Source organism: Mytilus californianus, unplaced genomic scaffold (assembly GCF_021869535.1).
Source record: "Mytilus californianus isolate M0D057914Y unplaced genomic scaffold, xbMytCali1.0.p SCAF_3, whole genome shotgun sequence".
Taxonomy (NCBI): Eukaryota; Metazoa; Mollusca; class Bivalvia; order Mytilida; family Mytilidae; genus Mytilus; species Mytilus californianus.
Window position 1 is genome coordinate 128,775,081 of NW_026262679.1, and position 11,965 is coordinate 128,787,045.

The window sequence follows — 11,965 nt, forward strand, 5'->3', positions numbered from 1 at the left end:
GGCCAATAATGCATTTTTACTTTCAAAGTTCTTTAGAAACCATGTGTTAATACATGTAAATAGTTTTTGTCTCGCCTGTGAGGAAAGTTGCAGAATGCAAGACATAAGTATTACAATTTGACGGCGATGACGGCATGAACTATTTGTATAAAGTTTAATATTTCAGAAGGTTACAAGTCCTGGATGCTTTGTACTTTGTATGCAGATACCTTATGTGACTAGGTTTCTGTCTGTCATATGTCCATTGTCCTTGACCTCATTTTCATGGTTCAGCCACTGCTTGAATTTTCTCACTAATTATGAGTAATATTATAACTATATTTGTTATATGGGTTCCTTGCAGCATCTACATGTCCGTCAGACAGGGTTCACCTGACTTCATCTCATATCATGGATCAGTGATCAAGGTCAAAGTTTGGTGGTTTAGTCCATATCTCAGATACTGTAAGCATAAGTTCAACTATATTTGGTGTAAAGAATGATTGTAAGGTGTACATGTCAGACTGGCAGGTTTCAGCTGACCTTGACCTAATTTCATGGTTCATTTTACAATGTTTTGTTTTTGTGGTTTGGTTTATTTCCCAGATACACTAAGTAATAGGGCCACTATATTTGGTGTATGGAATGATTGTAAGGTGTACATGTTTGTCTGGCAGGTTTCTTCTGACCTTGACCTCATTTTCATGGTTTATTGAACTTTTTTTGTAGTTTTTGTGGTTTGGTCATTTCTCAGATATTTTAAGCAATAGGTCAATTATATTTTGTGTATGGAATGATTGTAAGGTTTACATGTCTGTTGGGCAGGGTTCATATGACCTTGACCTCATTTTCATGGTTCATTCATCAAAGATAAGTTTTCATAATTTTTTTAGTTTATCAGATACTATAAGCAGTAGGTCAACTATATTTGGTGTATGGAATGGTTGTAAGGTGTACATGTCTGTCTGGCAGGGTTCATATGACCTTGATCTCATTTTCATGGTTCATTCATTGGTCAATGTTAAGATTTTGTGGTTTATTGTGTTTCTCAGGTACTATTTGTGATAAGATCACTGTATTTGGTGTATGGAATAATTGTAAGGTCCACATGTCTGTCTGGTATCGTTCATATTACTGTGACTTCATTTTCATAGAACATTGATAATATGAAAATAAGGAGATGTGGTATGATTGCCAACGAGACAACTATCCACCAAAGTTCAAATAAAACTTGGATGTAAGCAAATATAGGCAACCGTATGGCCTTCATAATGTTAAGTTTATGTGATACTTGTAGTAAAACCTTCATATTACAGACTTTGAATTCAATGATAAGTTAAACAGGTGAGGCATTTCAGCACTCTTGTCTTACTGTTTCAAAGACTTAAGCAAACCAAGATCAAAGAAGATGATAACTCTTCTCAACATAATTATGTGATTCATATGGTTCCAGTCTAAAATCAAACATACCTGCCTCTACTGGACATTATTTTAACAAGACATAATCACAAATAGATCAAGATATATTGTATAGGTTTAGGAGGAGAAGGGGATATAAATGTGTACTGTGCTTATATAAAAATAAGAAGATGTAGTAAGATTGCCAATGAGTCAACTTTCAACCAGAGACCAAATGGCGTGGAAGTAAACAACTAAAGGTCACCGTATGGCCTTCAACAATGAGCAAAACACATACCGCATACATGTAGTAAGCTTTAAAAGGCCTGGAAATGACAAATGTAAATCAATTCAAATGAGAAAACTAATGGCCTGATTTATGTACGAAAAAATAAACGAAAATCAAATATGATATTTAGCAACAAACTACAACCACTGAATGCTTTGCTGAAGAAAACTGTGAAATGATGCTGGTAAAAAATAAATAGAATCAGAGATGCACAAAAGCATTATATGGACAAGAATGTGAGAAATTTTAAATAGATTGTAATAAGAGGTTGAGGAGGAGTTGCGAGTACGAAAAGCGTACCATTTTAATGAATTTTATGAAACTTTGACAGAAGCTTTTCATAGAAGTTATTAATTTGTTGAAAGTACAGCAGGCGGGCGGCTGCCAACAATTTCTGTGCAATAACTTATGAACCGTTCAATCAATACTTTTCAAGGTTTACTATGTTGTTAGCGATTACAAAATGGAGGTCAAGTTCAATATTGACGATTTTCACTTTTATTGTTCAGGAGTTATGGTCCTTGAGAGATTGGAAAATAGCACTTAATGTTGTTTCCATGTTATCAATGATTACAAATTTTTAATATGTTCGTAATTGCACAATGGAGGTCAAGTTCAATATTGACCATTTTCACTTTTACCGTTCAGAAGTTATGGTCCTTGATAGATTTTGATATGAAATGAAATTGCATTTTATGGTGTTTCTTTTCAATAATCTATGAACCGTTCAACAAATGCTTTTCAAACTTTAATATGTTGTTACTGATGACAAAATGGAGGTAAATTTCAAGTTGAGGATACTTTTGCGGTTCAGGAGTTATGGTCCTTGATAAATTTGAAAATAGGCACAGAATGTGGCAGTTCAAACAAGCCTGACAGTGCCTTCAAAATACAGAAAACCCAGTTTGTTGTCAATTTGACAGGTCTTTTCTTGCTCAATTTTGACTGATAAAAGAACTTAGTTTTTTTAACAGTTAACATTCAGAAACAGTCTGTGGTTAAAGTTTTTAAGATATCAACAGAGACATAATACATTGACTATTATTATTGTCAGCATACTATTCCCAGGGTAACCCAATTACAAATTAACAATAAAATTTGCTCTTATTAACGATAACATTTTACTTCACCTAACGCAAATGGTAACTGACAAATGTGATTTGAAGAATGATAAGGCTCATTTGATGCTAATTAATAATAGAGAATAGAGGGTTTAAAGTCTTAAAGAAAGAGGTTATACTACAAGCTTTAAATTAAATATACAATATCAACGATCTTTTTAAATGAAGTCAATGTCAGATAAACCCTTTTAGGTGGACAGTCCGGTACGCACAACAACCATTATATACACATATTACTTATAGTAAATGAGGAACGGACTTCACCATGAAAACTTAACATTGACCAATAAACCATGAAAACGAGATAAAGATCAGATGAAACCTGCCAGACAGACATGTCCACCTTAGTCATTCCATAAACCAAATACAGTTGACCTATCTGAGATACGGACTTCATAGCAAAAAGTTAATTTTGCTCACTGATCGATGAAGGTCAGTTGAATCTGGTCTGATAGACATGTAGACCTATGCAGAAACTTGGTCCTGCAAAAATGATCAGCAAGACAAATTCAACACCCATAATCTTGTAGCATTGTATCATTTTATTTTTGGCCAAAATACCAGATGAGCGATACAGGCTCCTCTTGTTTATTTTTGGAATTCAAGGAACCAAAAAAAAATGGCCTTATATTACCCCTTCTTTTGCTACAGTCCACGTAGTTTGGACTTTGGTTGATAATTATCTCATTGGCAATCATATCACATTTCCTTATTTTTATAGTTTCAAAAATTTCCATTAAGAAGGACCGGTATGCATTGTGTCCATTCCATAAACCAAATATAATAAACCTGTTGCTTATAGTATCTGAGAAATAGACCTTACCATGAAAACTAAAGATTAACAAATGAACATTGAAAATGAGGTCATGGTCAGATGAAACCTGTCACTCATACATGTACACCTTAAAATCCTTCCAAACCATGAAAATGAGGTCATGGTCAGATGAACTCTTTCAGACAGACAAAAACACCTTTCAATCATTCTATACACCAAATGTAGTTGACTTATTGCATAAAGGATCCGAAAAACGGACTAAGAAAACAAAAACTTAACATTGACCAATAAGTGATGAAATGAGGTCAATATCAGATGAACTCGGTCTGAAAGACATTTATACCTTACAATCAATGCTTGCACCAAATATAATTGACCCATTGCTATAGTATCTGAAAAAAAACCCAGATCAAACCATGAAAGTCTTTTTTATGTTTTTTTTTATTTTTAACATTAACAAATTCTTTATTGCACTAGATCTAGTTGTAAACAACTGCCCTATATAGTACAATCATGCTATACAGGTTTATCCTTGTGTGTTAGTCGTCAAATGACCACAAGAGTCTTATTATTGACTAATGAACCATGCAAATTAGTAGATATAGGAAGATGTGGTATGAGTGCCAATGAGACAACACTCCATCCAAGTTACAACTTATAAAAGTAAACCATTATAGGTCAAGGTACGGCCTTCAACACGGAGCATTGGCACACACCGAACAGCAAGCTATAGGTCCGGTTCAGATCATACCTGGCAGACAGACATGTATACCATTCATTAAGCCGAATATAGTTGACCTACTGCTTACTTTTTTGTTTCGAGCGTCACTGATGAGTCTTTTATAGACAAAACGCGCGTCTGGCGTACAAAATTTTAATCCTGGTATCTATGATGAGTTTATTTATAGTACAAGTATCTGAAAAACAGACCATACCACAACAACTTAAGGTCATGGCAGCCCTGTCTGATGGACACGTATACCTACTTAGAAACTTGGTCCAGCCAAAAAGACCAGCAAGACAGAATCAACACACACAATCTTGTTGCATTGTATCTATTAGTTTTTGGTCAAAATGCTAGGTTAGCGTTACAGGCTCCTTGTAGCCTCTTGTTTATTTTTTGGAATTCAAGGGGCCGAAATTTGGCCGCAAGTTAAAATACCTCCTCCTTTAATATTAAAGATACTTCCATCCACGTCATTTGGACTTGGTTGGATAATTGTCTCACTTGCAATTTTATCACATTCTCCTTATTTTTATAGTTTTCAAAATTTCCTTTGAGAATGACAGGAACGCATTACTTTCATTCTATAGTTAACCTATTAATTATAATATCTGAGAAACAGACTTTATCACAAAACTTAAGTTAACCTAATGATTACAATATCTGAGAAACAGACTTTATCACGAAATTAACAAATCAACCATGAATATGAGGTCAAGGTCAGATGAACCTCTCAGACAGACATGTACACCTTACGATCATTCCAAACACAAAATATGGTTGACCTGTTTCATATAGTATCTAGAAAATAGCAAAGTGCTCTCGACCAATGAAATTATAGGATTTAATGTTCCTTAATAGTGAAGAATGAATGTAAATCATGTTCCTTGTAAGGGATTATCCTATTGTTTAGGTCTATTTACAGTTCAAAACAAAGAATTTCTGTAAATGAGTTATAACTGCCCAGAAGCACATTTATCAAGACAGCTTGTGCGGATTATTGATTGAAAGTTGAATTTTAAAACTAACAAAAAATTAAAAAAAAGTTTCAAGTTTACCAGTGCAGTAAAATTGATAATTTAATATTTATGTTAATATTTAGGACTTCAAAATTACAACAACAACAAAAGCAATATCAAAGAAATGCAAAAGAGAACAAAAAAGAAAAATTAACTTTTGAAATTAATTATAAACTAAATCGTGAGCGAATACGCTTACCAAAAATCAGATTACTGTATCCACAGTTAGTAGTTATATCTGGACAATATACGGATACAATTTAAACTGGAAATTAAAACATTTGAGTGCCATATAAAAAGCATTTTATTTGAACATTAAAATTTCAGTTAATTAAGTAGTATTTGATGTAAAAGCTGGAATAAAACTCAGATTTTGAATTTATTAAATTAAGCTGTATATAAACAAAAAGATAATTCCTCACAAAAATATTGTATGATTTACATGCATACTCAAAATTAGGAAACTTAAACATAATATTTTCTACCATTTAGTTGTACCGTTGTGTCATCTAATATCTAAAACACAATTTATTAAAATTTCCCCGAAAAAAATAAGTCCTTACATCACTAAGAAACAGACTAAAACACAAAGACTTAACATTGAACAACAAACCATGAAAATGAGGTCAAGGTCGGTTTAACTCTTTCAAACAGACAAGTACATCTTGCAATCATTCGATACACCAAATATATTGGACCTATTGCGTATAATATCTGAGAAACGGACTTGTAGTTGCTTACTACTATGTCATTTGGTCTCTTGTGGAGAGTTGTCTCATTGACAATCATACCACATCTTATTTTTATAAAACACAATAAATCATGAACATGAAGTCATGGTCAGATCAACTTTATAAGGCAGACATCTACACCTTACAATCGTTCCATACACCTGATGTATAGTTGACCTATTGCTTATAGTATCTCAGTCTGATTTAAAATGCAAATCCTGTGTCCTCGAATCGGTAACAAGCCTTGAACATTAAACAATGAAAATGAGGTCACGGTCAGGTCAACCCTGTCTGACGGACATGGTTTATGTGCGTGTCCCAAGTCAGGAACTTGTATCTTCGTAAATTGTTTTGTTATAAATTAGGCCGTTAGTTTTTTTTAAATGGGTTGTTTCACATTTTTCATGTCGGGGCTTTTTATAGCCGACTATACGCTATGGGTTTTGCTCAATGTTGCAAGCCGTGCGGTTGCCTATAATTGCTTACATCCATTTCATTTGATTTTTTGTGGATAGTTGTCTCATTGGCAATCATAGCACATTCCTTTATTTATATAATGTGTTAAAATTTGGCCTTATAATACCTCTTCCTTTGATATCAAAGTTGCTCACATCCATGTCATTTGAATTTGGTTGGAAAGTTGTCTCATTGGTAAACATTCAACACCTTCTTATCTTAATTGCTTCCAGTATTTCTTCCTTTATATACAATGTATTTTTTGCTAATCATGATGGAGGGTGAGTTAATTTTTAAAAAACGATGGAATTGAAGTAAGACTATTGTTAAGTTAGCCAGCTTCCTGTAGTAGTGAATATATTTGATTTCTTTGCCAGATTTATTTTATTGATATTACTCCATGGCTTTGTTCTTCAATTCACATGCAGTTGTGGCGTGATCGTCAGTTTGCAAAGAATTCCGCTCAAACAGATCTAGGGGCCGTCTTAAACTTGCAGTGAGGTGAGAGTATTTGGTCCGTGTTGAAGACACCACTGTGACTTTGAGATGGAGAACAGCAATAAAAGCGCTGTTCCTTTGCCTTTTGTGTTTTATATTGTGCTGATTTAGTGTTATGGATGGATACCCCATATTCTTTCATTTCTATTATATGCTGTCCGGCCCAGCTGACCTGCTTTCCATTTTATATGCTGTCTTTATTTTCTTGTTTAAGTAAGTTGGCATCCTTCAGTTCAGGTTTTTACAAGACTTAAAGTAAAACGATATAAATAATACTCTTACCGTACTCCGTGAAGACATAATATTTTTAAGCTTAGCTTATGACAAAATAAAACCAAAAACTATAAAGTATAAACCTACTGTATTTCTTTTGTTTTTGGCAAGAAACCCTTAAACATATACTTCGATTTGGCCCGGTAAAACATTGAATTCAGAAACAAACGAATACTGATCGACTGTGTTAATCTATCTTCTGTGAATATGTGATGCTATCATGAACTTCACTTAAAGCAAGATCTACGTACCCTTCCCGGGAGCACTTGAGATTATCACAGATTTTATTGGGGATCGTGTTGCTCAGTGTTTAGTTTTCTAAAGACTATGGTGTGTTTTGTATACTGTTGTTTGATTTTAGTCGGTTTTCGTTTTTTGCAGTTGGTCTTCTACAGTATGAGTTTGAATATCACTTTGGTATCTTCTTGGGAATAGTATACTAACAATATTATGTCCCAGGTATCTTCTTGGGAATAGTATACTAACAATATTATGTCCCAGGTATCTTCTTGGGAATAGTATACTAACAATATTATGTCCCAGGTATCTTCTTGGGAATAGTATACTAACAATATTATGTCCCAGGTATCTTCTTGGGAATAGTATACTAACAATCTTATGTCCCAGGTATCTTCTTGGGAATAGTATACTAACAATATTATGTCCCAGGTATCTTCTTGGGAATAGTATACTAACAATCTTATGTCCCACGTATCTTCTTGGGAATAGTATACTAACAATCTTATGTCCCAGGTATCTTCTTGGGAATAGTATACTAACAATCTTATGTCCCAGGTATCGTCTTGGGAATAGTATACTAACAATCTTATGTCCCACGTATCTTCTTGGGAATAGTATACTAACAATATTATGTCCCAGGTATCTTCTTGGGAATAGTATACTAACAATATTATGTCCAAGGTATCTTCTTGGGAATAGTATACTAACAATATTATGTCCCAGGTATCTTCTTGGGAATAGTATACTAACGATATTATGTCCAGGTATCTTCCGGAATAGTATACTAACAATATTATGCCCCAGATATCTTCTTGGGAATAGTATACTAACAATATTATGTCCCAGGTATCTTCTTGGGAATAGTATACTAACAATATTATGTCCCAGGTATCTTCTTGGGAATAGTATACTTACAATATTATGTCCCAGGTATCTTCTTGGGAATAGTATACCAGCAATATTATGTCCCAGGTATCTTCTTGGGAATAGTATACTAACAATATTATGCCCCAGGTATCTTCTTGGGAATAGTATCCTACCGATATTATGTCCCATGTATCTTCTTGTGAATAGTATACTAACAATATTATGTCCCAGGTATCTTCTTGGGAATAGTATACTAACAATATTATGTCCCAGGTATCTTCTTGGGAATAGTATACTAACAATATTATGTCCCAGGTATCTTCTTGGGAATAGTATACTAACAATATTATGTCCCAGGTATCTTCTTGGGAATAGTATACTTACAATATTATGTCCCAGGTATCTTCTTGGGAATAGTATACTAACAATATTATGTCCCAGGTATCTTCTTGGGAATAGTATCCTACCGATATTATGTCCCAGGTATCTTCTTGTGAATAGTATACTAACAATATGATGTCCCAGGTATCTTCTTGGGAATAGTATACTAACAATATTATGTCCCAGGTATCTTCTTGGGAATAGTATACTAACAATATTATGTCCCAGGTATCTTCCCCCTCTTTTGTTAAATTTACACACAAGGACTTACTCATTCCATAGTTAAAATATTTCAGTAATAGGCAAAGTGAAAATGCTGTGAAGTGAAATGATTTATTGACTTCAAAAGCATAAAACATTTATAAATTATGTACATGGATATTAAATTATAATTATATGCTACGAGGTGAAATGATTTAGTATACAAAAATTGTATGAATACTTCATTATATCAAAATAATATATATACAACAACAAATTGTGAAAGGAGGATGTATGATATAAAGGGCACTTTTTGGCCCCTTCATACCTAATGATTCACCAGACGCTTGTAAGACACGAGTCTATGCCAGACATCAGTATTTTAATTCACAAATTTACATTAGTGCTCCAAACTTCTTTCATTTTAAATGAGTACATACCCTTACGTTTGAGTCGAGTCGTAAACCAGAATGAGATTTTGCTACAAAGATGTTAATGTGTGTACAATATGTTTCTTAGGAGTACATTGGCTCGCATCAGTTTTGTCCAAAAACTGTGTGTAAAATCACCATTTTCCGTCATCTATGTCAATTTTGACATGTTTAGGACATCATATATATATATAGACATTACAAACAACCTTTCTGTGGTCATTTTACAATATAATTAACGTAATTTTGAAGGCCTTGAACAATTTTACTGCCTATGTTATACTGATCATTCTGTGCAGCAAGACGAAAATATTTTCTTGCTCTATTTCTCTGACCTAACATCTGACAAGCTATTGCCAGTGACATACTATCATGCATGTACACTTTTTTCTCTGATAGATATCGCTTATCAAGTGTTCTTGACTGCTGATTTATACAATACTCACATGATTTGAAATCCTGGAGATTGTAACAACACAGAAAACGGAGGAAATGTGCAAATGATACGGAACTAGTGACAATCACATTTTGAACGATTGTGATGGATGATAATGGTATTGTAACACGACATGATATTGTCTTTAACAGTGATGAAAGCTTTAGTTTCTGTGTCTGTTTCAATGTAATATGTGGCAATGACGATTCATCTGTATATTTTGACAAAGTGTAATTTATAATGTCTATTGATGTTAAAGGATTTTTGTGAACATAGAAAGAGGCCAATTTCAGCCACCCTGATACTGCATCTGAATTTAAACCAAACAACAACTGACTTCTAGTTTTTTTGTAGATTTTGTATTGTTGTTTATTGTTTAGGGTATTTATATTTGTTTGTGTAAGAGGTATTTTTTGAATTGCATATGCGATTGACTGTGTTAATATACATTTAGATAGTTCTGTTCTACAATGATGTAGCAAAGTGTTGAGTATGTATAAGAAATTAATAATAGGATAATGCAAAAGATAAGTGTTTGGAACTATTATTGTTTTCATTAATGTAGAAATTCCATTCACTGATTTTGTAATTACAAGTGGAAATCTTCTGTAATCATGTAAAGTCTGAGATGTTGAGAAAATCTGAATTCCTTTTTGATATGATTTCTTAATGGTGTTAATTAATGTGTTCCTATTTTTACTGGTAAACCTTAAATAGAACAAGTTGTTATCAGGAATGAAATAATGCAACAATGTTGAATATTCTATAGAGTATATAAGCCTTTGTAAACAGGCCATAAAACAGGGTATAATATTGTCTGGTCTCCAGACTGATGTTTCAGTTTCTTCTAAAATCCAAAACATTAGTGTCTTCATAAAGTATGAACACAGCAAACCTTTTACATCTTCATTTCTATCTACTATTTCTTTCAACAGTATTTTCAATAAAGCATAGCATAGTAACTGGGTATGACTGAAAGAATAAATGAGTATTTTTTCTGCTACAGAAAAGGATATTCGCCACTGAAGATGCTCATTCATAGATCCCTTGTAGCCGATAGGAACAAATAAAACACCACATAAAGTTATTTTAGAAATAAGTGCAGGTGAAGGCCATTCTAAACGTGGTCTAGAGATCCATGGTTGTGCTTGAGACACCCACTGATCACATTTAAGGCATTCTGCAAGATCCAACTTTTGTTCCTTGTCTGAACAACAAGGACCATGAACTTCATAGACTCGCATCTGCTGATTGAACGTGTTTAACATCTGTGTTTTGTAAAGCTCATTTGAAAGTAGGTACTCTCCTTTGTGAAGTTGAAGCAATTGTTGGATACCTTTTGGTAAATAATCATAATTAGTATATAATCGTAAATTTGTAAAACATGGCTGTGTGTCCTCAGTATCCATGACTAACGCTACCCTCAGCCATCCTCGGACTGCATCTTTATCTGATTCGTATACTACATATAAATGAATAAGGAACATCATATCGAGATCACTACCTGTAAGATTTAGTCCTTCTGCCTTACTTCCACTGCTTATTTGACGAACTAAGCTGTTAGAATAGCTCAAGTCTTCACTTATGAATTTCAGTCGTCTAGCTTTTACCACTTCTCCTGATCCAATCTTCCGACACAAATATTTATAAAAATGCATTGATTCTGCTTTACTGCGAGACATTGTCCTTCGTTTTGTAGAAATTTAAAATTGTGCTTTTTACTGTCCAAATATTCTTTCCCTATCCTAGAAAGGATTCTAAATATTACTTCTTACTGTACAGATATTCTTTATTTCTCCGTGTGGTGGTTCTGGATGGTTTTGTGTTATTGTTAAAAGTCTTTTTTCCTTGTTATGGTCTAAGCGTGGTACTGCTTATTACCTATAGAGATCTTTATCTTTATGATGATTTCAGGTCGGTATACTGTATAATTGTTTAGATATTCTCTCTATCCTTGCTCTGGTTTCTGGATGGTACTATATGATTGTCTAAATATTCTCTCTATGCTTGTAATGATTTCTGGATGGTACTGTATAATTGTTTAGATATTCTCTCTATCCTTGTTCTGTTTTCTGGACGGTACTGTTAATTGTCTAGATATTCTCTCTATCTTTGTAAAGGTTTCTGGATGGTATTGTATAATTGT